The sequence below is a fragment of the Cupressus sempervirens genome, chromosome 8 (assembly GCF_028749045.1).
Source record: "Cupressus sempervirens isolate cs-2001-9-10 chromosome 8, ASM2874904v1, whole genome shotgun sequence".
Taxonomy (NCBI): Eukaryota; Viridiplantae; Streptophyta; class Pinopsida; order Cupressales; family Cupressaceae; genus Cupressus; species Cupressus sempervirens.
Genome location: NC_143125.1, coordinates 752,733,378 through 752,757,943, shown reverse-complemented (window position 1 = coordinate 752,757,943; position 24,566 = coordinate 752,733,378). Strand labels below are relative to the sequence as shown.

The 24,566-nt window shown below is 36.4% G+C and overlaps 1 pseudogene; it reads right to left on the bottom strand.

Moving 5' to 3' along the window:
* Positions 1 to 90: 90 nt before the first annotated feature.
* The window catches only part of LOC149544611 (uncharacterized), a 48,440-nt pseudogene continuing 23,964 nt past the window's right edge, over positions 91 to 24,566 (bottom strand).

Here is a 24,566-nt window from a genome sequence, read left to right as displayed (position 1 = left end):
ATAATATAGTTAATATTATTTTTATTATGTTTCTAACATTTATTTTTGTATGTATTACTTGTCCTTAAAAAACCCTATTTAGTAGAGACATTACATATGACTATCTAGAAAACTGAAATATTCGTACCTCCATCTAATTTTAAAATACAACAAAGCAATTACAGTGGAAAATCCCACACCATCCTTCAATCCTACTACTATTGCTCACCATTTCTCTATTTCTTCATCTTCTTCCTCTTCCTTTGTTCCAATCTCTGTCTCTTCGTTCATCTCAACTTTCTTTTGTTCTATTTTCTAATGGAGGTCCATGTAGCTTTGCATTTCCTACAAAAGAAGAAGTCTCAAATGTTGAAAACTTCTTTCCTTGCATTATCAAACTGTAAAGCATGTTGTTTGAAACATCCTAAACATTAAGGAAAGTGAGGTTCAGAAGCTCAAGTGGAATTTTTCCAAACAATTTGTTCTTTGAGAGATCTAGGGACTCTAGTTTAGCCAAAGCTCCTATTAATTGTGGAATGAAACCACTCAAATTGTTTCTTGAAAAATTGAAAGCATTTAGACTCTTGAGAAGACCCACTTGTGGAGGAATATACCCTGATAGCTTGGTATTAGAGAGATCCATAAATCTAAATACCTTGAATATCTTTGCAGATGGAGTTGTCCGCCCTTTAACCCAAAGAGTAACTTGATCAGAGATTAGGACGTAATAGTACTGAGAGGCATAACCAGCTCTAACATGTGTACTGATTTAAGATTCTTCATCATCTAGTTTATTGGCCATAGCATCTAGTTTTCCTTTTTTTTTCAGGAATTAGTCCTATTAAACGATTGTTAGATAAATCTAGAATTTGTAAAGACTTTTGCTTAAGTAGGAAGGTAGGAACAACACCTTCAAATTTTTTTGAAGCCAAGCCTAGAATTCATAGACTTCTCAGCTCTCCAATGAAAACTGGGATGTTTCTATCAATTTGGTTGCTTCCCACATCAAGTACTTCTAGGTATTTACAATTTATGATAGATGAAGGAATGGTACTATGAAAATAGTTTCCATAGAGATGCATCTAACGAAAGCTCAGATTTCATAGTTTCTCTGGTATGTCTCCTGACAAATCATTCTCAGCCAAATTTAGAAACGTCATACCATTACATTTCCCCAAATTTGGAGGAATGGTACCCCTCAAATTGTTCTTTGACAAGTCTAAAATTAGAGGCTGACTTGCATCTATGTAGAATGGTGGAATTTCTCTAGTTAAATTGTTGCTTAACAAAACTAAATTTTCAGCATACATTGTGGCAAGAATGGAACCTATTAAATTATTATGTGACACATCAAATGAATATATTGTGTTAAAAAAAAATGGAAGATTGCCCCACAACTTGTTTCTTTTGAAGTCTACCATGGAGAAGCCCTTGCATATTATCGAGGATAGAGGACCTTATAGCTGGTTATTTGAAAGAATGAGCATATCAAGAGCTGGAAGATCCCATAACTTTTGAGAGTGACAAGCATGTACGATGATTGTTCATCGTGTGGTGAAATAGAACCACCTTACATTGAGGCACTGTACAATGAAACAAGACCACCATACGTTGAGGGACCGTACGATTACATCAACTACTTTGACAAGTCTCAGTGAGTACAAGGACAGGTACGTGAGTATGAGCATGGCAAGATTGGTGAGTATGGAGTGTGGGGACAGAGAGATTGGTAGCATCTATGTCATTGAGGGCTAAAACATCTGTGTGACTAAGGCATCCATGTAACTAAGGCATCTGCATGTCTAAAGGCCGAAGGGAGTGTCCAAAGGCCGAAGGAAGTACCTAATACCTAGAGGAGTGACTGTTGGATGGATGAGTTTCAAGGTTGCTAGTAATCATTTTGTTCTTGATAGTTAATGCACCAGATTAACGAATTACAAAATATATAAATGTTTCTAGAATTCATGGGGGCTGAAGTAGGGCTATGAAAGTCAGGTTGATTGTAATACAATTTGAGCTTGTGATCCTATCCAAAAACTAGAGTTTTTTGTATGTAATTTGTTTACTGTAATACAAAGTTTCTTGAGGGTTTTTGGGTGGTGGGTTTTTTCCAAAAGGGTTTCCACCCACATAAATCTGATTTCTCTGTATATCTTGTGTGCTTATTATTTTCTATGTATTATTGTTTCTTCTTCTTATCTCAATATGTTGAAGTATAAACGAGCTTTTATATTTCCCCTATAAATTGACATTTAAAAGGTATTTTCCGTAAATAACTTTCCTAACAATAACCAACTGGAATTTCCCCTTTTATTTTGTTATCTGATGGATGCAGATGTACTAGTGAATATTGAGTGGATAGAAAGGCAGAAAATCACCTTCAATATTGCACGAGCTTAAACCCCAGGGATTCCAGGTGGGAAAAAGTTTGAACCAACTTGGAGAGTTGCTAACTGTAAAGCTATTCTTAGAAAGGCTCACCTGTCGAAGCTGAGTTAAATCATCCATCAGGGAAAGGGGAAATCTCCCTGTTAAATTATTGGAAGAAAGTAACAGATATTCTAATCTAGCTGACTTTAAGAGGGTATCTGGTATTTCTCCCAAGAGATGATTATTTTTGTAGATTGAGTCTTTTCAATAGAGGTAGGTAACCAATTGAGGGTGATATATTGCCCCTCAATTTGTTTCCGGAAAGATCAATTAGTGAAAGTTGAGAAACATTCTCAAGGGCAGATCCAAACAGAGGTATATACCCTGTTAAGTAGTTATTTGCGAGAGCCAAATTATGAAGCTCAGTAAGGTTTACAAAGAAAGGTTGTATCTCCCCTGTTAAGAGGTTTCATGAAAGTTCCAAATTCTCAGTGTTTTCACAGAAAGCAGGGATATACCCTGTTAAGTGGTTATCTGAAAGAAGAAAACTCTTAAGTTGAGTAAAGTTTACAAAGAAAAGAGGAATTATTCCATCTAATCTTTTCTCCTAGAGGTAAAGGTTGGCTATTGAAGAGGATTGGTATTGAAAGAAAGAAAGGTTCCCTTCCAACTAGTTATTTGACAAGTCAAGATATCTGAGACTTGAACGATGCAAAAAATTCAGTGGGATGGAATTGGAACTATTGAAATTAGAGGAAATACTATAGGACAGATCAACGGAAACTAGGGACGTGACATTCTGAAACCAAGCTGGCAATGGGGAATCAACTCCATTCAATGAAAGATGGAGATGGGATAAGCGAGTGAGGTTCAGGAGAGAAGGTATTGCACCTGAAAGCCAATAATGATCTAATTTATCTCCCTAAGGTTAGAGAGGTTGCTAAGGGCATTACCCCATGAATCCTCAAATGCCATCGACAGATTCACACCATTCATAGATAGGTACTCCAATCTTCTTAGATTTTGTATCCACTCTATAAACCTCCGACTTTCCAAGGGGAAAACATCACCTCCTGCAAGATCGAGATGGCGCAGGGTTATAATATTCCCCAAATCCAGAGGGACTCCACCTACAAATCTAGCATTTCCCAAACTAAGTAAATTAAGCTTCTGGAGCTTTGCCAACTGTGGAGGTATGAAAGTACTACTGAAATCATTGTATCCGAGATCCAGATATCGAAGGTTCTGCAGATTAAACATTGACGGATGTATCGCTCCACTCAAAAAGTTGTTTTTGAAATGAAGGTTGATGAAAGTTATCACAATGAACACCCTTCCACTCGCAACAATTGTATCCCTTCCACGGGGACAAGCGACCAGAGGGATCGCTGAAAGCATCTTTGAAATCTAACAAGTACTTTCCCTCATCAGCTGGGCACCCATTGATGAAGGGATAAGTACTAATGGCCATGGCTAAAGTGAGATTCAGCCAGAATGAAATTGAAAGAGAAGCCAAGACGACTGTATGCAAGTTTATACTAGTGTACCAACATAAGCTTTATAATCTGTCAGTCGCACAAAATATTTTTTTGTATGATGCATTAAATTGTGTGTATATATATATATTTTGAAGTTCAAACAGGTGAATTCCTATGAAGCCTTCATTTTTCTTCTCTATAATTACCATTTAAACTCATCACTAGTTTTTTATTATTTTGTTAATTTATTCATGTGTGTATATATATATATATATTAGTTTGTTAATAATTATTTTGTTAATTTATTCAAGTGTGAATTGAGGATTATCTAATTTATAAAAAATAATTTATTTATTTATTTAGTTCAACTTTAAGTCAACTTAAATGCATATTATTAGTTTTTTAATGATATTTAAATAAACTGTTAGAAATATTTGATATGATATCACAAATTTACAATATCTTTTTATTTTATTTTATTGAATAAATAATCATATTTTAATATCTAAGTTAATTTTTCTTTTGAATAATTTTGTAAAAAAATTATTTAATAAGTAAGATGATTTTATATTCTAATTTTAAATTATTATTTTTTATTGTTATGTTCATCAACTTTTATTTTAAAACATATAAATATGGTGAACAAGTCTTTGTTTTTGAGTTTTTTTCTCTAATGATTATTATTTGCATTTAGAATTGATTGCATTATTATTATTTTATTATATTGATGTGTACATTGAAGATGATGTATTTTATAATATATTTTCTTAAATTATTTTATTTATATAAATTTGAAGTTCAATTCAACTTTGTGTGTGTGTGTGTGTGTGTGTGTGTGTTTCATTTCTTTATATTGATGTAATATGACCAATCGAATTTTGATTAGTATTTGTAAAATCAGTTTTTCCAAAAAAATCATGTACATCATTGCAATAGAAAATTCTCTACTAGAATTGAACAAGTTAAAAATAGAATGTTGTAAAATGACTAAATTATAAAATATTAAGATGATTCTCAATTCATAAGTTAATAATAAATATAATATATTACATTGAAGACTATCCAATTAAAGCTATATTAAAAGATAAAATTAATTTCTGTCAAGTTGATCTTAGTTTTGTTGGATACACATTTAACGAGCAATTACTTTGAATATATACTATATATTGTTTTATGAAAGACCTTGTCTAAATGACATAACAATAATAATTTTTGTATTCAGACTTTTAAGAAAGGATATAAGTTGTTTTAATCTCATCTACTCATGGTACCAATTTCTAATAACAACTAAATCATTTATTCACATAATCACCAAATTTACTAATTGGTTTTTTATTATAAAAACATTTGATTTCTTCAAATTTAGTAGGCTGAGAAAAATAATAGAGGTCCCAAATTGCATAGACGTTGTCATACACTAGTCCAATTGATATTAAATCACTATTTGTGGGGTTGGAGAATAGTGTTCACTAGCCTATGCATGCAAACTAAAAATCTTAAACCTGTTTCTCCTTAGGCTAGAAAGAAAATAATCCACTTTGGCTCAAGATGGCTCAACTAGAAAGTGGTTTTAACAATATTTTTATTAGGATTTGCAACTACTTATATAATTATGGAAGTGGAATGTAAAATCCGAAGTAACATATCAAAAATGATGGTTTTCAATATATAAAACAATACAAAAGCATATATGCAAATTTTAGCAACGGACATGGAAAATATAGACTTGTAGAAACTTGTGGTCAAAAGTTTGAGAAAAACCAAAGAGACTCTATTAGTGGACCAACATAGTCTCGAGCCTTCATTGATCTAATCAAGATAGTCCCAACCTTTTTTGGATCTGTGAAATTGGGTTATACAAAGCTTATGATGGTCAATCTTAACTCAAATTTGTGCATCTAACAACTACCACCAACACATAGGAAAAAAATGTTCAATTTTTAGGGGTTTGCCTAGGTCAAACCTTGACTTGGGAATTGATCTTGAAATTGAAGTAAATTGAATTGTAAATAAAAATGCATTGCAAATGATTAGATGAGTAAGATATGGGAATTGTTATCATTTTCACATATTTTCTAATTGGCCCAAGTTTTTTTTAAGGATTATGGCTAAAGTATGTGGTCAAAATGAAACAAATAACATTTCAGTTACTCATTATCTCAACCCAAACCTTGGGGTTTAAATTAATTTTTTGATTGGTGTCTCTAGTCAGTAATCATTGGAAACAATTTTCCTTTTTGGCTAATTTTCCTATAAGAGATTCCTTCATGGATACCTTAAGTATGATATTACCCCATGTGTTTATTGATTCAATTAGAACAATCTCCATATAATAAAGTAAAACTTTATCAAGTCTAAGGTGAAATAAAATACTTTTGAATTAAGTTAAATAGAAAATCTAAAGAGAAAGTCTTAAAAATTAATTCTTCTCATAGTATACACATGGTAATTTATAAGCTATATATCTCATGTTGAACAAAAAGTTATAGATTATCTAATTTATTTTATTTCTTTTTTTATTGGCTAGTCTAATTGACCAAACTTGCTAATAGATTATATTAATGACTTTAATGTGTGTGTGTGTGTGTGTGTGTTTCTACTAATTCAAAGTCATCTAATCTCTATTTTTTAAATCGTAATTTCACATGCATGTTTATATTCAAGAAGTTCAAAATACCAAAGCTTGATCTAATTTGTGACATTGAATTTCTTGTTAATATATCAATTCATTAAGTTTATTTTTTAGTTAAGTGTTATCTATGACTTTTTAATTCTAAGTCAATGAAGATTTACATTTAAAATATTATTTTATTACATATATATATATATATATATATATATATAGAAGTTTTTTGAAAAGTTAAGCTTTTTCATAGTAACATTTTTATTTTATTAAAAATATATAGCTTTACATCGAAAGTAACATAGGACCACAATGTTCATAGACCAGTACTAGTTGCACCAATAACTAGTACCATGATGGTCTTCTTTACATCTTTAATCATGAACATTCCTAACCCTACCTTCCTATCATAAACACATACAAAGACATCTCAAAAAATTTAAACAAAAATATGGTATGACTTATACAACACTCACCAAACTCTTAATAGTTGCATAAGCTTAGTTAAAAAAATTGAACCAATCGATAATTGTCAAATGCATAACACAAAAAACTCACCCAACAACTAGAATGGCTATATGCACTGGTTTTACCCTCCAATGGGCCCTCCAACCTCTAATTTCACATTATCCAATACTTTCTTATTTTTAAAACCACCTCTTACTGCATGTTTCTTCCTTAGAACCACCAATTCCACATCTTCAACCAACTCCACACTCCACTTCATTTCATTAATTTCACCCTCCCATGATTGCAAGCATAGAAATAATTTGAGAGCCTCCTAGCTATGTCATGCATTCTCAAACATTTATTTGCAATTTCATTCATAAAAACTCCACACAAACATTATTTTGAACCCTTTCCAAATCAACCAAATAACTACACAAATTTATTCCAAGCCCAAGAATCACCTTTTCCATAATGGATTCCATCCCGCCTAGGAAACTCCAAAGGAATGATGGCTTTGAACATTAAGAATGCAACTACACTCAGTTCCCCCAGTTAAAAAACCCACACCATTAACATTGGCTACAAATCTATGTTTGTTATATGTCAATTTCTTTAAACATCTCCCTCAAGATTACAATGGTACATTTTATTCAATAATCATCCTTAAATACAAAGATACCCTCCAATCAACTTTAGTTATCTAGACATGGAATGGGTTTTTCTACTTTGTTGTTGTGAAGGTGAAAGCTGTCTACATGTTCATACAATAGATCCCAAACATAGGTCTTCCAAAACACTTTATTATTCAAATATGAGCTTCGAAAGTCATTTTCTATATAAAAAATGATACAACCTACCATTAATGACTTGTCCTCACATTAATCCATTTGGAATTTTGACCACCATAATAGAAATAACTTTCTACACCCATACAATGTCATCATTCTTTATAAACCACCTTGGATTAACTTCTAAATTTTCAAAGTACTTTTAATATAGATTTTGGATTATTTTTTAGTCCTCAACAATAATATTACCTTTCTTATCAAAAGTTAGATCCCCATTTGACAAACATCTCGCCTCCTTATTTCCATCTTTGTTAACATGTATAACTCTAAATTATTAAGTGATATAGATGGACATAAAGGCTAAAATGAAATTTTGATTCTTTACTAAGGTAAGATCATCATACAATTGTAAAATACACTATATTAATCTTTACAAAGCTGCACTCTATTACAATACATTCTTCCATTTATCTTGTTATTAGAGTGATAAGGTCATATATCGCTTAGGGGCTTGATATCCCTCACTTATTTAATATCTTGAAAAGGGATTATCATTTCTATTTCTACTTGATTGAGAGTATGAATTCAAGTTCCTACTTCAACAAAAGTAGGGGAAAAATTAGGCTTGTAAATAATATCCACATGTCATTTCTTGTTAACTTAAGATTTAGTTTACATTTTCAAACTCCTAAACCTAATCATGGTTGGTTTCATCCTAGTAAAAATTATGGCTTCTTTCTTATATTCAAGAACCTTCCAGTCCCAATTTTGGCTATTATTTGGAGGATTATATTGCCCAAGAACAATAATTCTTACCAAATTCAAGGCCCAAATTTAAATCCTTAAATGAAAAGCTTGCAATAATAGGGAATTTAATCCTATATAAATATGGAATAATGTTCAAAAATTCAGAGGCATAGAGTGGTGTAAAATTAAGTGCTCCAAGTTACCCCTCATTTAAACATAAATATCTAGAATGAAAGAAATAAAGTGCTCATTTCATCAGTTCAATCAAACACCTAAGTTTTAAATACCACATGAGAAATTAATAAATAATTTAAGACATTAACGACAACATATTATTTTTAGATCTATTGTATTCAAGATAGCATCGATAATCAAATACTCCTCATGGCCTACAAACCAACCACTATTATGTTGGCTTAAGGAGGCCCCAAGACACTCCACAAAGTGAACATCAACAATTTTATGAGAATTTCAATACAATGAAGGCCTATGATGGTATTAAAATTTATTTTAAGATCTAGCCTTTTCTTAAAGACATTTCTCTTTTCTTTAAAATTTAATTTACTTACATTTCTAGGTTGATTTTTATTAATAAAGGTTTGGCCTAAGTATACCCCTGGTGCATCAACCAATACAATTTAATTTTCTATGAGTAGATGGTATATTATTGATACATTGATTGGGCTTTAGATTGAGCATTAGAACTATAGAACTCCATTTTGTAGATATGGAAAGGTTGAAAGTAGATACTAATTTGATCAATAAAGCCATGAACTTGCAATGATCTACTCACCTTTGTCCATATTATGTTTATTCAAACTTTAAGCATGCATTTCTCTATGTCCATTTTTTCTATGTTTAATTCTTAAGATGCCATATTTTAAAAAAATTGTTGTATATGCTGAAAACAATTTCTTTTAAAGCCTTGCCCTGACTTTTACATCCCTCTTCCATAATTAGTTGATAATTCTTTATTCACAAAAAATGAAAAATTGAATCCACTTTTTACCTAAACAATATTGTCTCAAGTGGATCATTATCCTTCCAAGGTGAGTGGAAGAGGTCCAAGATTTTTGTTTTGTATGTATAGACTAGAGATCTCATTTTCAATTCCTATATATTTAATGTCCATTGTTCCAATATATGGTAGTTTCCTTGCAATTTTGGACCTATACTATTTAAATTTATTCACACAAGTGAAATTGGTCAATTAAAGTTTTATGATGGGAAAAAATCCATTAATAGTTTTGTTGATTAAGTGATAATAATATTTAATTGATATTATATAACTATACCATAAGAAACTGAGGTTAAAATATACTTATATCCATTAAAAAAAGTGAGAACAAAAAATAAATAAAATTATTTAGATATAATTTAGACTTCTTCCATAAAAACAATATACAATATAGTTTTTCTAAATTCTATTTATTATCAAATTTGATTAAATGCACCCAACTTAAGTTTTAGATTAGAGCAAAAAATGGATTTTGATGGTACTTCAAAATCCAATCACTAATAGTTTTTGAGAGGTATATAAAACCTTACACAAATGATAAACTTCATAATTCAAAACATGAGCTATTCATCAGCACAACAACACCACTCTGCAAAGATAAAAGTAATGCACTAGATGAATTACCAATAGTTTAAAGCCTTCCAATATGTATAAAAATCATTTTCAAAGGATCCCTCAAACTTAAAAATATAAAGCCATGGGTTTAATTAGTATACATAATTTGAACATTATAGGTTCTAACTAGACACTTACTATGTTTATTTTTACAAGCAAGGTAAGTGCACCAAGTTGTGGTGCCAAAAGGGGGGTATAAGTGGACACCTTTATTCTGAAATCAGCAATTTCTGAACTTCAACAAAAATTTGAAGATAGTTACACTCAGAATTTTAAGATATGACAAAAATAAAAGTACTAGTCCTTCGAATCTAATTTCTAAACTACTAATTTTTTTTCAAAATGGTTTAGTTTTAGGTCCTCAAAAAAAGGGGCAACAAAAAATGGTACTATTCATTCCAAAAATACATAACATAGTACAAAGTGTGGCCCCCCTAAATTTTTTAATTTTTTTTTGAAATTCTTTAATCACTCTGGTCAAAATTTACCTAACACTATGTAGTTTATCCTAAATTTTTAAGGTAATTTTATAATGTGTATTTTATAATGAATTTTTTTAATTAGACACATCCCATAAAATGTGAAATATCTATGTGCTCCCCCTAGAAATGATTGAAAACTAATCTAAATTCAAAACTTCTTTTTTTCAAAGTGTGTAGAATGGAGTCTAGTTTCATAAAACATAAGTTGTTACAAAATTTGATGAACGAGCTAAAATCTACAGCCCAATTAGTACATGTTGATTTTTGACAAAAAATGCACATACATTCAAAATAAATTATAGATGAAAGGATTGAAATAGTTCAAATAAAAAATAAATTATATGGTTATATAGCTAACACAAAGATCTTCAATGTCATGTAACTTGATTTTATCGATGCTCAACCACGAGGAAACTTGAAGGAGAGCACACAAGAAAAATCAATCATTTTTTGTATGTTTGTAGCAAAACACATCTCAGACTAGTTCATAGACTCCAAAACTTTGGGTTGGATCCACAAGGTAAAACCAAGCCTTAGGCTTGGTAGAATGCAAAGCTTTGAATAGTGTGTGTGTGTGTGCTATAGTGTGCATGTGCTATTTAAAGCTTTTAAAATTTGAGTCTTAATAGTGCATGCACGCTTTAGTGCATGCACGCTTTAGTGCACACACACTATTGAGACCTAAATAGTGTATAGAGAGGGAAGGAGAGAGAGAGAGAGAGAGAGAGAGAGAGAGAGAGAGAGAGAGAGAGAGAGAGAGGAGGGGGAATTGGTGCACGCGCGAGCGCATGTGTGTGTGTGTGTGTGAGAGAGAGAGAGAGAGAGAGAGAGAGAGTAGGGGATGGGAGAGAGAGGAAGTGAGAGAGAGTAGGGGTGGCAAAAATACGAGATGGAAGAGAGAGGAAGTGTCAGAGAGAGTAGGGGTGGTAGAGAGAGAGTATTCAGGATGGGAGAGAGAGATTGATAGTAGGGGATGGGAGAGTGTATGGGTGGTAGAGAGAGTATAGGATGGGAGAGAGAGATTGAGAATAGGGGATGGCAGAAAGAGAGAGTAGGTAGTGGGAGAGGGAGCAAGAGAGGGGGAGAGAGAGAGGAGGATGGGTGTGTGTGTGTGTGTGTGTGTGTGTGTGAGAGAGAGAGAGAGAGTAGGTCATGGGAGAGAGTGTGAGAGTGTGAGACAGAGTAGGGGTGGTAGAGAGAGAAAGTAGGGGATGGGAGAGAGAGGAAGTGAGAGAGAGAGAGCAGGGGTGGTAGAGAGAGAGTATGTGATGGGAGAGATAGATTGAGAGTGGGGGATGGGGGAGAGAGAGAGAGCAGGTGGTGAGAGAGAGAGAGAGAGAGAGAGAGAGAGAGAGAGAGAGAGAGAGAGAGAGGAAGTGAGAGAGTAGGGGTGGCAGAGATAGAGTATGAGATGGGAGAGAGAGGAAGTGTGTGAGAGAGAGTAGGGGTGGCAAAGAGAGTACATGATGGGAGAGAGAGATTGAGAGTAGGGTATGGGAGAGAAAGGAAGTGTGAGAGAGAGTAGGGGTGGTAGAGAGAGAGTACTAGATGGGAGAGAGAGATTGAGAGTAGGAGATGGCAGAGAGAGAGAGAGTAGGGGATGGCAAAGAGAGAGTAGGTAGTGGGAGAGGGAGTGAGAGAGGGTGAGAGAGAAAGGAGGATGGGAGTGTGTTTGTGAGAGAGTAGGGGTGGCAGAGAGAGAAAGTAGGGGATGAGAGAGGAGAGAGATAGCAAGGGATGGGAGAGAGGGGAAGTGAGAGAGAGAGAGTAGGGGATGGGAGAGAGGGGAAGTGTGTGAGAGAGAGTAGGGGTGGCAAAGAGAGAGTATAGGATGGACGAGATAGATTGAGAGTAGGGGATGGAGGAGAGAGAGAGAGACTGTAGGTGGTGGGAGATAGAGTGGGAGAGGGAGAGTGAGAGAGAGAGAGAGAGGAGGATGGGAGTGTATGTGTGTGAGAGAGAGTAGGGGATGGGAGAGGGGAGAGAGAGAGGGGGATGGGAGTGTGTGTGTGTGTGTAAAAGAGAGGGAGTAGGGAATGGGAGGGGGGAGAGAGAGAGTAGCCTAAGAGAGAGAGAGAGAATAGATAGTGGGAGAGGGAGAGGGGGATGAGAGTGTGTGTAAGAGAGAGAGAGTAGGGTATGAGAGAGAGAGAGTGTGAGAGAGAATAGGGGTGGTAGAGAGAGAGAGTAGGAGATGGGAGAGAGAGAGAGAGAGTAGAGAGGGAGAGAGAGAGTGAGAGAGAGTAGGTGGTGGGAGAGGGAGTGGGAGAGGGAGAGAGAGGGGTGATGGGAGTGTGTGTGAGACATCTAGAGAGTAGGGGATGGGAGAGAGAGGGGGGATGGGAGTGTGTGTCTATGAAAGAGAGAGAGTAGGGGATGGGAGAGAGAGGGGGGGATGGGAGTGTGTGTCTATGAAATAGAGGGAGTAGGGGATGGGAGAGGGGGAGAGAGAGAGAGTAGGGGATGGGAGAGAGAGTGAGAGAGAGAGAGTAGGTGGTGGGAGAGGGAGTAGGAGAGGGAGAGAGAGGGGGGGAGGGGAGTGTGTGTAAGAGAGAGAGTAGGGGATGGGAGAGAGAGTAGGGGGTAGTAGAGAGAGAGTACAATATGGGAGAGAGAGTGAGAGTAGGGGATGGGAGAGAGAGAGAGTATGGGGTGGTAGAGAGAGTAGGGGATGGAAGAGAGAGAGTGAGAGTAGGGGGTGGGAGAGAGAAATTAGATAGTGGGAGAGGGAGTGGGAGAGGGAGAGTGTGAGAGAGAGAGGAGGATGAGAGTGTGCTAGTGAGAGAGAGAGAGTAGGGAATGGGAGAGGGGACAGAGAGTAGGGGATGGGAGAGGAGAGAGGGGGGATGGGAGTGTGTGTGTGTGAAAGAGAGAGAGTAGGGGATGGGAGAGGGGAGAGAGAGTAGGTGGTGGGAGAGGGAGTGGGAGAGGGAGAGAGAGGGGGATGTGAATGTATGTGTGTGTGTGTGTGTGTGTGTGTGTGTGTGTGTGAGAGAGAGAGAGAGAGAGAGAGAGAGAGAGAGAGAGAGAGAGATTAGGGGATGGGAGAGAGTGTGAGAATGTGTGAGAGAGAGAGTATGGGGTGGTAGAGAGAGAGTAGAGAGGGAGAGAGTGAGAGTGAGAGTGAGAGTGAGTGAGAGTGAGAGAGATTAGGCAATGGGAGAGGGAGTGGGAGAGGGAGAGCGAGTGAGAGAGAGTAGGGGATGGGAGAGGAGAGAGAGAGGTGGAGATGGCTGTGTGTGTGTGTGAAAGAGAGAGAGAGTAGGGGATGGGAGAGGGGGGAGAGAGATAGAGAGAGAGTAGGGGATGAGAGAGAGAGTAGGTAGTGGGAGAGGGAGAGAGAGAGGGGGAGATGGGAGTGTGTGTAAGAGAGAGAGAGAGAGTAGGGGATGGGAGAGAGTGTGAAACTATGAGAGAGAGTAGGGGATGGCAGAGAGAATGAGAGGAGGGGATGGAAGAGAGAGAGTAGAGAGTGAGAGAGTGAGAGAGAGAAATAGTAGGAAGTGGGAGAGGGAGAGAGGAGGGGATGGAAGTGTGTGAGAGATCTAGAGAGTAGGGGACAAGAGAGGAGAGAGAGAGATGGGGGGATGGAAGTGTGTGAGAGATCTAGAGAGTAGGGGACAAGAGAGGAGATAGAGAGATGGGGGGATGAGAGTGTGTGGGTGTGTGAAAGAGAGAGAGTAGGGGATGAGAGAGGGGAGAGAGAGAGTAGCTTGAGAAAGAGAGAGAGAGAGAGTAGGGGATGGGAGAGAGTGCAAGAGTGTGAGAGAGAGTAGGGGTGGCAGAGAGAGATTGAGAGTAGGGGATGGGAGAGAGTAAGAGTAGGGGATGGGAGAGAGAGTAGAGAGGGAGAGAGAGTGAGAGAGAGATAGTAGGCAGTGGGAGAGGGGGAGAGAGGGGGGATGGGAGTGTGTGTGAGAGATCTAGAGAGTAGCAAATGGGAGAGGAGAGAGAAGGGGGATGGGAGTGTGTGTGTGTGAAAGAGAGAGTAGAGGATGTGAGAGGGGAGAGAGAGAGTAGCCCAAGAGAGAGAGTAGTGGATGGGATAGAGAGAGTAGGTGGTGGGAGAGGGAGTGGGAGAGGGAGAGAGAGAGGGGGATGGGAGTGTGTGTAAGAGAGTGAGTAGGGGATGGGAGAGAGTGTGAGAGTGTGAGAGTGTGAGAGTGTGAGAGAGAGTAGGAGGTGGCAGAGAGAGAATGAGATGGGAGAGAGAGAGAGTGAGAGTAGGGGATGGGAGAGAGAGTAGGTGGTGGGAGAGGGAGTGGGAGAGGGAGAGAGAGAGAGAGGAGGATGAGAGTGTGTGAGTGAGTGAGAGAGAGAGTATGGGATGGGAGAGGGGGGAGAGAGAGTACCTCGAGAGAGAGAGTAGGGGAATGAGAGAGAGAGTAGGCGATGGGAGAGGGAGTAAGAGAGGGAGAGCGAGAGAGAGAGATTAGGGGATGGGAGAGGAGAGAGAGAGTGAGAGAGAGTAGGGGATGGGAGAGGAGAGAGAGCATGAGAGATTAGGGGATGAGAGAGGAGAGAGAGTGAGAGGGAGTAGGGGATGGGGGAGAGAGAGTGAGACAGAGAGTAGCTGGTGGGAGAGGGAGTTGGAGAGGGAGAGCAAGAGAGAGTAGAGGATGCGAGAGGAGAGAGAGTAGGGGATGGGAGAGATAGAGTAGTTAGTGGGAGAGGGAGAGTGAGAGAGTAGGGGATGGGAGAGGAGAGAGAGTGAGAGAGTAGGGGATGAGAGAGAGAGTGAGAGAGAGTAGGAGAGGGAGAGTGAGAGAGAGAGTAGGGGATGGGAGAGGAGAGAGAGAGTAGGTGGAGAGAGAGAGAGAGAGAGAGAGAGAGAGAGAGAGTAGGGGATGGGGGATGGTGGGCTAGGGAGAGATTTATTTTCACATAGTGCATACGCACTATGGTGCATACGCACTATGGTGCATACGTGCTTTATAGTACATATGTGCTATAATGCATACACACTATGTGAAATCACTAAAAAATGGTCACAAAGAAAGTTTGGGTCTCTGTTGATCCATATTTTTCTTTTTATTTGTTGTTCATTTTGTTGTTCCAACATATAACATGGGTTTCAAGCTGTTGGAAGTTAGCAAACACTATTTGAAGACTTTTTGAAGCTAGCAAACACCAAATTCAATCATTGGATATGCTATTTGAAGGCTTTTTGAATATTCTTTCTATAGAAAAGGTTAGTGCAATCCATTTTAAATATTGTTTGTTGATATATAGAGACAAATTTGATTATAATTTGAGATGTTGTTTAATATATAGTGAATTTATTAAAATTTGTATGTTTGAATGAATTGTTATTTGGAAATGGTTAGAAATTTGGCAAGTTGTTTAATATATATTGTGTATTCATTGAAATAATTGTAATCTTTTAATGTATTTGAATGATTCATAATTTACAAATTGTAAGTAATTCAAATGTTTGAATAATTTGACATATAGAAATCATCATCATGCCAAGGAAGAAACCAAAAATTTAAACAAAGGAAGAGAGGGAGACAGGTTTGGTAATTAAAAGAGATAGAATGAAACTACTACATGAACAAATAAAATTTCAAAGCAATAATGAAGATTTGACTTTTGAAGAGGAATAAGAACCACCGATACAAAGAAACAAAGAGGAAGAATTGGAAAGACAAAGAGAACAAATGACACTATTATGCTCAAGAAGACAATTGAATTGTGAAACTACACCATCTTCCAATGTTGGAGTCATATCATCCTCTCATTTTGAAGAGGTGTTGATTTGTAGATCCGACAATGTGCACACTCCATCATGTCATGTTGAGGGCACAACATCAACATATCAAGTAGGTGATATTCCATCTTTTGCATCCTATTTCCAAGGCACATCATCTTTGATTCAAGGTATGCAAAACACTTAACCTTATGTTGATGTTCAAAATGTTGAGGGAATGGAAGAGATTATAACACCTTCTAGAATTCATTTTAGAAGACCAAAATATTTGATTGATATTGCTACTAATATTTTGAAATCAATGTCTGGAAGATTAGCAAGCATACTTGTCAAAGAAAAGTTAATTGTATGTGGAGATTAGTCTTTCAAGAATTAAATATTATAGGTCAATGCCAATTATTTGTTGAAATGATGAGGAATTTGAAATTTAGGCCTATCATGAAGATTCTTGGACTAAGAATGATGGATGATTCAAATGAAAAAGGGTATTATAAAGAATCTAATGAGTGTTTATGATAAAGTGGGTTCTAAATCACACACCAAAGATAGTAATATCACAAGACGAGTACTTACATCAAAAATAGTAAGTACCCAAATGAAGAAAGCTCAACTCATGAGAAAGACAAGAAAAATATTGAAAATTGGCAGAGGTACTCTAAGGAGAGTCATGTCAAGGCAGGAGAGATTAGAAGATCTAACAAAAAATGAGTTATGGACATTTAGTGGTAGACTATCACAAAAGGGTAAAGAAATTAGTGAAGCTTTGAAATCATTGATTGAATATTTTTGGAAAAATAACACACGTGTTTCCCCTAATCAAAGAGATGTTGCAAGAAGGAGGATTGGTAGCCAAAATTATGACTCACATGCGAAACATTTTTTGGACTCAACTCAGACACAATTTTTTGCAAAATTTATTGGTATGTATCCTCAAATTCGAATAAGTCAAAGATTTTTTGAGATGGATAAACTTTTTTATGTGAAGATAAATCACACACATACAACTTGTTGTTGTAGGATACATATTGAATTTTCTAACCATTTTGATTTTTTAAGGCATATATGTGTGTTTTTGCATTCTAAGTTTGTTTTGAAGGATTGTGATATGAATGAGCCACCAAGATCTTCAAGGGAATTCATATCCAACATTTTATGTGAAATAGGGGATGACCAAAAATTTTACAAGACATCGTGCTTGGATGGTATATGCTTATTTTATCATTCTTTACAACTTTTATTAACTTGTGAACATATGGATAGTATACATGCAATTGGAAATGAAATAGTAGATTACGAAAAATTTAAGATGGTGACATATGCTCTAAAAGATGGGAAATAGGGTAAAAGATGTGATTTAGTCATTGAAAATATTCCAGTGTATGAGTTCATGAAGATTTTTTGTGAAAAGATTATTTATGAGTATGCAAGGCATACTCATAAAGCTCGATGGCTGGATTTGCAATTCAAGTTGTGCAAGGATATGTTTCCACTGGATACCATTGTTTCAGTTGTAAACTTTGTAGAGAACTACACACTACAACCACAAAATGAAGTGCAAGCAAAGTATTATACTTCTCAATAAGTTTCCATATTTGTTCACATAACATTCATGCATTCACCTAAAAGTACAAAGGATGACAAGAAGATTTTGAAGGAGTACCATTTTTACATCAACAATGATCAATCACATTCTATAGAGTTTGTACATGGTTATTTTCAACTATTTTATGGAGATTTGGGTAATAGTAGCACACCATATCGTTAGCACATTATTTGGTTATACAATTGCACATCTCAATTAAAGAATGCATGGATGTTCTATTGGTTGAGCAGGATGCATAGGTTGTGTAGAATTCAATATATGTGAAATTTTACAGAGGCTAGTCATGAAAAGGGAGAGTACGATGGTGTAGGCACATGCATCAAAAGAACCTTAGCTCATGAAGAACTAAAGTACAAAGATTGAGCAATATTGATAGATGTAAAATCCATTGTCTAGAGTTGTAATGCTTAAATTGGTCTAGGTAAGGAAGGTAAGTCTATGGTTCATATTTTTTTTTGTTGATACATAATACTAACATTGCACCATATGAGGATTGTTGCACACTAACAGGATCAAGTGAATTGCACTCTTTTATAAGCTCTAAATTAATTTGATTGCTTTTCATAAAACCATGGCCTCCTTTAGGCAGATCTCCCACTACTATACCTATCACATCAAATTTAATGCATTTTCATGCACCCAAGCACTCCAAACTTGTCCAATTTGATGATCATCTACATCCTCTGACTGTTCCCTATATTAGTGTGGATAATTACATATGATACATGTTAATAATCCATTCCCAAGTCATAGTTAGAACAAAAAGGGGATAGTTACATCATTTTTCTTGAAGGAAACTAGTGTAGGGAACCAAGGTAAATGTATAGTGGTCCTAGTTTTGGATTTGGAACATTAATAAGAATGTTGTAGTAAGACCAAAATGTAAGGTCAATTGGGCTCTAGGTGCCGTTATAAGCCAGAGTGCTAAATTGTACCAATGGGTCAAAAATAAGCAATTTTGGTAGCTTTTAAATGAAAATAGTATTTTTGTGATCTTGAGAAGGTTTTAATGGTCCTTGGGTCATTTGGTCAAGTACTTTCTGTATAGGAAGTTAGTTGTCAAAATTTGTCAAAAATTGCACAAATTGTCAAGAAAAATTGCAAAAATGTTGACAACTTTGAAATATGGTTGCAAAAATGGTTGCACATTGGCATAACCATTTGAAATATGGTTATGACCATTGAAGAAATAGAGTAAATTTTTAAATATGTTTTACATGGAGAGGAAAACATGATGGTATGGATTGGTGAACATTTGCATGAATAAAACTCTGATTTTCTTCCATTTTCACTATTTTCTATGTTGTAAGGAACTGTATGGATTAGGAGAAGGGATTCGTTGACATGGTTGGATATATTGATGAACTAGGCTTCATTTTCTTTTGGTTTGAAGGATTTATCTTTCCATTTGTTCAAGTTATTGCATTTTTTGTTCAAGTTGCTTGTTTGAGGCTAAATTTGAGGGTTTTGGCAAACATGTGCCTCTAACTTGCAATCCCACTATTGGAATTTGATTCCACTTGGAGGGATGCAAGTTAGGGGAGTGTAATTTGATATGGTAGAGTTTTATGCCTAGAGGAGAAGGTTTCATATTTTTACCAGCTAGCCCTAGGCTGAACATATCTATGTTTTCAGCCCAGATTTGTAGGAGAAGTGGTGATTAGGCTTCCAAACCAATTGATCTAACCTAGGAAAAGGGTGAAATTGAGATGTGGCATGGAGAGAAAGAGTTCCATGTATTTGTGCTAGTTCTATGAAACCATTTCCTAACACTTGCTTTGGAAAGCCAACCTAATTAGGCCTATTAGGTCTATGAACCAAGTGGGAGTTAGGACATGCTAGAGTAGGTTCAAGCCAAGATATTTTGGACTTTTCAAGAACTTGGTAAAGGGTACTTAAAAAGGTAATTTTTTTGATACCTCATTTGGAAAGTTTGAAAGTTTGCCATGGAAAACTAAAAATTGACCTTCTACGATTTCTAGGCCTAATTTTGGGAATTTGGTCTTTTGAGGGATTTAGAATCCTAAAAGTGCATGAATCTCTATGGTATGAACCTAGTGATGTTGATCCTAGCCTAAGTTTGGAGTTTGGAAACCAGATTTCACATTTTGCCTTATTTGGCCTAGTTGAGGGCTAATGTCACTAAAACCTATAATTGACCCAAGTTTGCTAAGAGCTCTAGAGAAGGGGAAAGACCTTAGAAAAGTGGAGTCCACTTGGAGAGACAGTGGTCAGCATTGGGTAAAGGCTGGTCAGCCTGATTGTTATCTTGCAGTGGGTTGGGTGCTCTTAGGCACTTAGGAAGCTTTTGGTGAAAGATGGTTGTAAGCTCTGCATCAGAAACAATGTGAAAAAGACTATCTATAGCACTTCATCTAAATAAATGAAAATTTTAAATTGGACCTAGGTGTAGTAGTATGGTTATTGGATGCCATTTATTGAAAACTTGCAAACACAAAGAGTTTTATTACTGCAATTCACCAATCTCACTGTGTCCATGGTCATTGTTCTATTTTCATTCATGTCTAGGGGTATGTTCCTAGTGCATAGCACCAAGACACTTGGTTTATATTTTGTTCTTCATGTTTTGTTTACCTACTTAGGCTAGAATAAACAAATCTTGGATGAGAAGTCCATGGTTGCCAAAGAAAGACACCATTTTGTTTGCTTAAGACACTTTATGCAATTTATAAGCAAAAGTTGCTCATTAGGAAAATTCAAGATTTTTAATTTTTTGGTCAAGAAATCCTAAGATTAAGTTGTTTTTAATTAGTTTTAGGTATGTTGGAACCTTTTCCAAGTCCTAGAAGTGGAATCAAGTGAAAAATGTAAAAATTGCACCTTTTTGTGCAAAGTTGCATTGTTGAAAGTTGTAAAAGTTGGTCAAATTTGTAGCTTAGTGGGAAAAGGGTTATAACTATTAAAATATTGGTTCTAACCATTAAAATATACATTATATATATATATACACACCTCATTTGTGAGGTCTGGAGGGTATTAATATATGGATTGGAAGAAGTTGCAAAGAAAGAAATTTATTTTTCGAGTCATTTTTACTGTTGTTTTCATGCTGCATGAAATATATGGAATTTTAGACTATATGTGATGGATTTTAGAAATATATCTTTGAATCAGCTTTCTTTTGCTTCTAGTCTCATCATTCTACGTCTTTTCTAACTCAAGTTATTGCATTTTTAGTGAAACTAGGTTTATAGGACAACATTTTGGTGCACACAGCAAAAATGAGCCTCTAACTAAAATTTCTTTGGCTGAAATTTCATGGCCACTTTGCAAATGGTAGTTAGTAGGTTCCTTTTTAATATTTAAAGGTTTCAAGACTAGAGGATGTGTTTTGTGATTTTTCCAATCAAGCCCTAGGTCAAGTACCATGAAGGATTTGACCTCTTGTAGCATGTTGATTTGTGAATGGAAGAACTTTGAGAATTGGTGAAGGGTTGAGCATTTAGAAATAAGTTATTTTAGTGTTTCCAAACTATCTTGATTATTGATTCCATTTCCATGACCCTGTTTCCTACTAGTTGCTTTGTAAACCAATCATCTACTGGACTGGGACATGTTTGGGAACTAACAATCTCCATTTAAGCTGAAGTCTCCATTTAAAGGTGGAAATGAGATTTTTGTTTCTTTTTTAAGATCATTAATATGTTTTGGTGAGAAATTTGAGGGATCATGCCCAACTTGAGTATCCTAGCTTCCTAAGTGCTGCAAATGCAAAGTTGCAATGTTGCTAAAAAAGTTGCTTGAGCAACTTTTGCAATTTTTGTAAAAAAGTTGCAAATGAAAGTTTGGGAAGTTGTAACTATCCATGCTCAGGTATATGACCATGGGAGACATTTTTTTGAAGGTTAGAAGGTTTCCAGTCAAATTTTCATTTTTAAGCAACTTTTACAACTTTTACAACTTTTTGTAATTTTACATAAAAAGTGCAACTAATGTAAAAGTTCACTAGATTTCACTTCTAGGACTTGGAAAAGGTTTCAAACTATTAAAGAACAACTAAAAACACCTAATCCTAGGCTATCTTGACCAAAAACTCAAAAAGACTCAATTTGGCTTAATTAACAACTTTTTCTCATATCTTGCACAAAGTGGCCTAGGCATACATATCTTGCTCATATATCTCTCATCATTCGTCGTGGGATCAACTTGTCTATTCTGTTAGCTCTGGGTGGCCAAGTAAACCCTAGCCCCAAGCTCATCCCATCTCATTGAGTGCTCAAATTTTCTCGGGCATGCCAAACCAAAATGTCCCAAAGGGTCACTAAATGCCATAGGGCAGGGATCTTTGATGGAGCATATCTTGGAGCTCATGTGAGGTATGGATGCAATTCTAGGTCCTATAGGACTGTGTTGTGGAGACCTACAATAACTTCTCTAACTTTTTGGAGATCTTACTCCATTTTAATTTTGTGATGCCATCTCAGGTGATGCTAAAACTCATAGTGTTGTCCAGTACAAATTTTCCAACTGCCAAATCTCCCTCACTATTCATCATGGGATAAAACTATCTATTCTATTAGCTCTATATGGCTAGGTAAACCCTAGTCCCAAGCTTGTCTAGTCTTGTTGAGTGCTCGAACATTCTTGGGTAGACCAAACCAAAACGTTCCTAAAGGTCACTATATGCCATAGGGCAGTGGTCTTTGGCAGGGCATATCTCAAAGCTCGTGCAAGCTATGGATGTGATTCTAGGTCCTATAGGACTACATTGTAGAAACCTACAATAGCCTCTCTTGCTTTTTGGACATCTTACTTTATTTTGATTTTACGAGTGATGCTAAAAATCGTAGTGTTGGCTAGTACAAAGTTTCCAACTACCAAATCTCCCTCATTATTCATTATGAGATTGAACTATCTATTTCATTAGCTCTAAGTGGTTGGGTAAACCCTAGCCCCAAGATTGTCCCATCCCATTGAGTGGTCTTGCATTCTCAGGAATGCTGAACTGAAATGTCCCTAAGGGTTACTAAATGCCATAGAGCATATCTTGGAGCTTGTACAAGGTATGGATGCAATTATAGGTCCTATAGGACCATGTTGTAGAGACATACAATAACCTCTCTCACTTTTTGGAGATCTTACTCTGATTTGATTTTTTGATGCCATCTCGGGTGATGCTAAAACTCATAGTGTTGGCTAGTTCAAAGTTGCCAACTACCAAATCTCCCTCATCATTCATTGTGGGATCAAACTATCTATTTTATTAGCTTCGAGTGGCTCGCTAAACCCTAGCCTCGAGCTCATCCTATCCCATTGATCGCTCAAACATGCTCGAGAATGTCAAACTGAAACATCCCTAAGGGTCACTAAATGCCATAGGGTAGTGATCTTTGATGAGGCATATCTCAAAGCTCGTGTGAGGCATCGATGTGATTCTAGGTCGTATAGGACCATATTGTAGAGACCTACAATACACTCTCTCACTTTTTGGAAATCTTACTCTGTTTTGATTTTGTGACTCCATCTCGGGTGATGTTGAAACTTGTAGTATTGGCTAGTACAAAGTTGCCAACTGCCAAATCTCTCTCACCATTCATTATGGGATCAAACTATTTATTCAATTAGCTCTGAGTGGTTGGGTAAACCCTAGCCCTGAGCTCATATAGTCTTGTTGAGCACTCAAACATTCTTGGGCATGCCAAATTGAAACATCCCTAAGGGTCACTAAATGCCATAAGGCAGTGATCTTTGACGGGGAATATCTTGGAGCTTGTGCAAGTTATGGATACAATTCTAGGTCTTATAGGACCATGTTTTAGAGACCTATAATAACCTCTCTCACATTTTGGAGATCTTACTTTGTTTTGATTTTGCAAGACCATCTCGAGTGATGTTGAAACTCGTAGTGTTGGCTAGTACAAAGTTGCTAGCTGCCAAATCTCCCTCACCATTCGTCATGGGATCAAACTATCTATTATGTTAGCTTTGGATAGTTAGGTTAACACTAGTCCCAAGCTTGTCCCATTCCATTGAGACCTTGAACATTCTCGGGCATGCTGAACTGAAACATCCCTAAGGGTCACTAAATGCCATAGGGCAATGATCTTTGATGGGGCATATCTTAGAGCTCATACAAGGTATGGATGTGATTCTAGGGCCTATAGGACTATGTTGTGGAGACCTACAATAACCTCTCTCACTTTTTGGAGATCTTACTTTGTTTTGATTTTGTCATGCCATCTCTGGTGATGTTGAAATTCGTAGTGTTGGCCAGTACAAAGTTGCCAACTATCAAGTCTCCCTCACCATTTGTCGTGGGATCAAAGTATCTATTCTGTTAGCTCCAGGTAGCTAGGTAAACTCTAGCCCCAAGCTTGTCCTATCCTATTGAGTGCTTGAATGTTCTTAGGCACATCGAATTGAAACATCCCTAATGGTCACTAAATTCCATAGGGTAGCAATCTTTGATGGGGTATATCTTGGAGCTCATGCAAGGTATGAATGTGATTCCAAGTGCTATAGGGCCGTGTTGTAGAGACATAAAATAAACTCTCTCACTTTTTGGTGATCTTACTCTATTTTTATTTTGTGATGCCATCTTGGGTGATGCTAAAACTTGTAGTGTTGGCTAGTACAAATTTGCCAACTACCAAATCTCTCTCACCTTTCATCTTGGGATCAAACTTTCTGTTCTGTTAGCTCTGGGTACTTAAAACATAAACAATAAAAACAAGATATATAT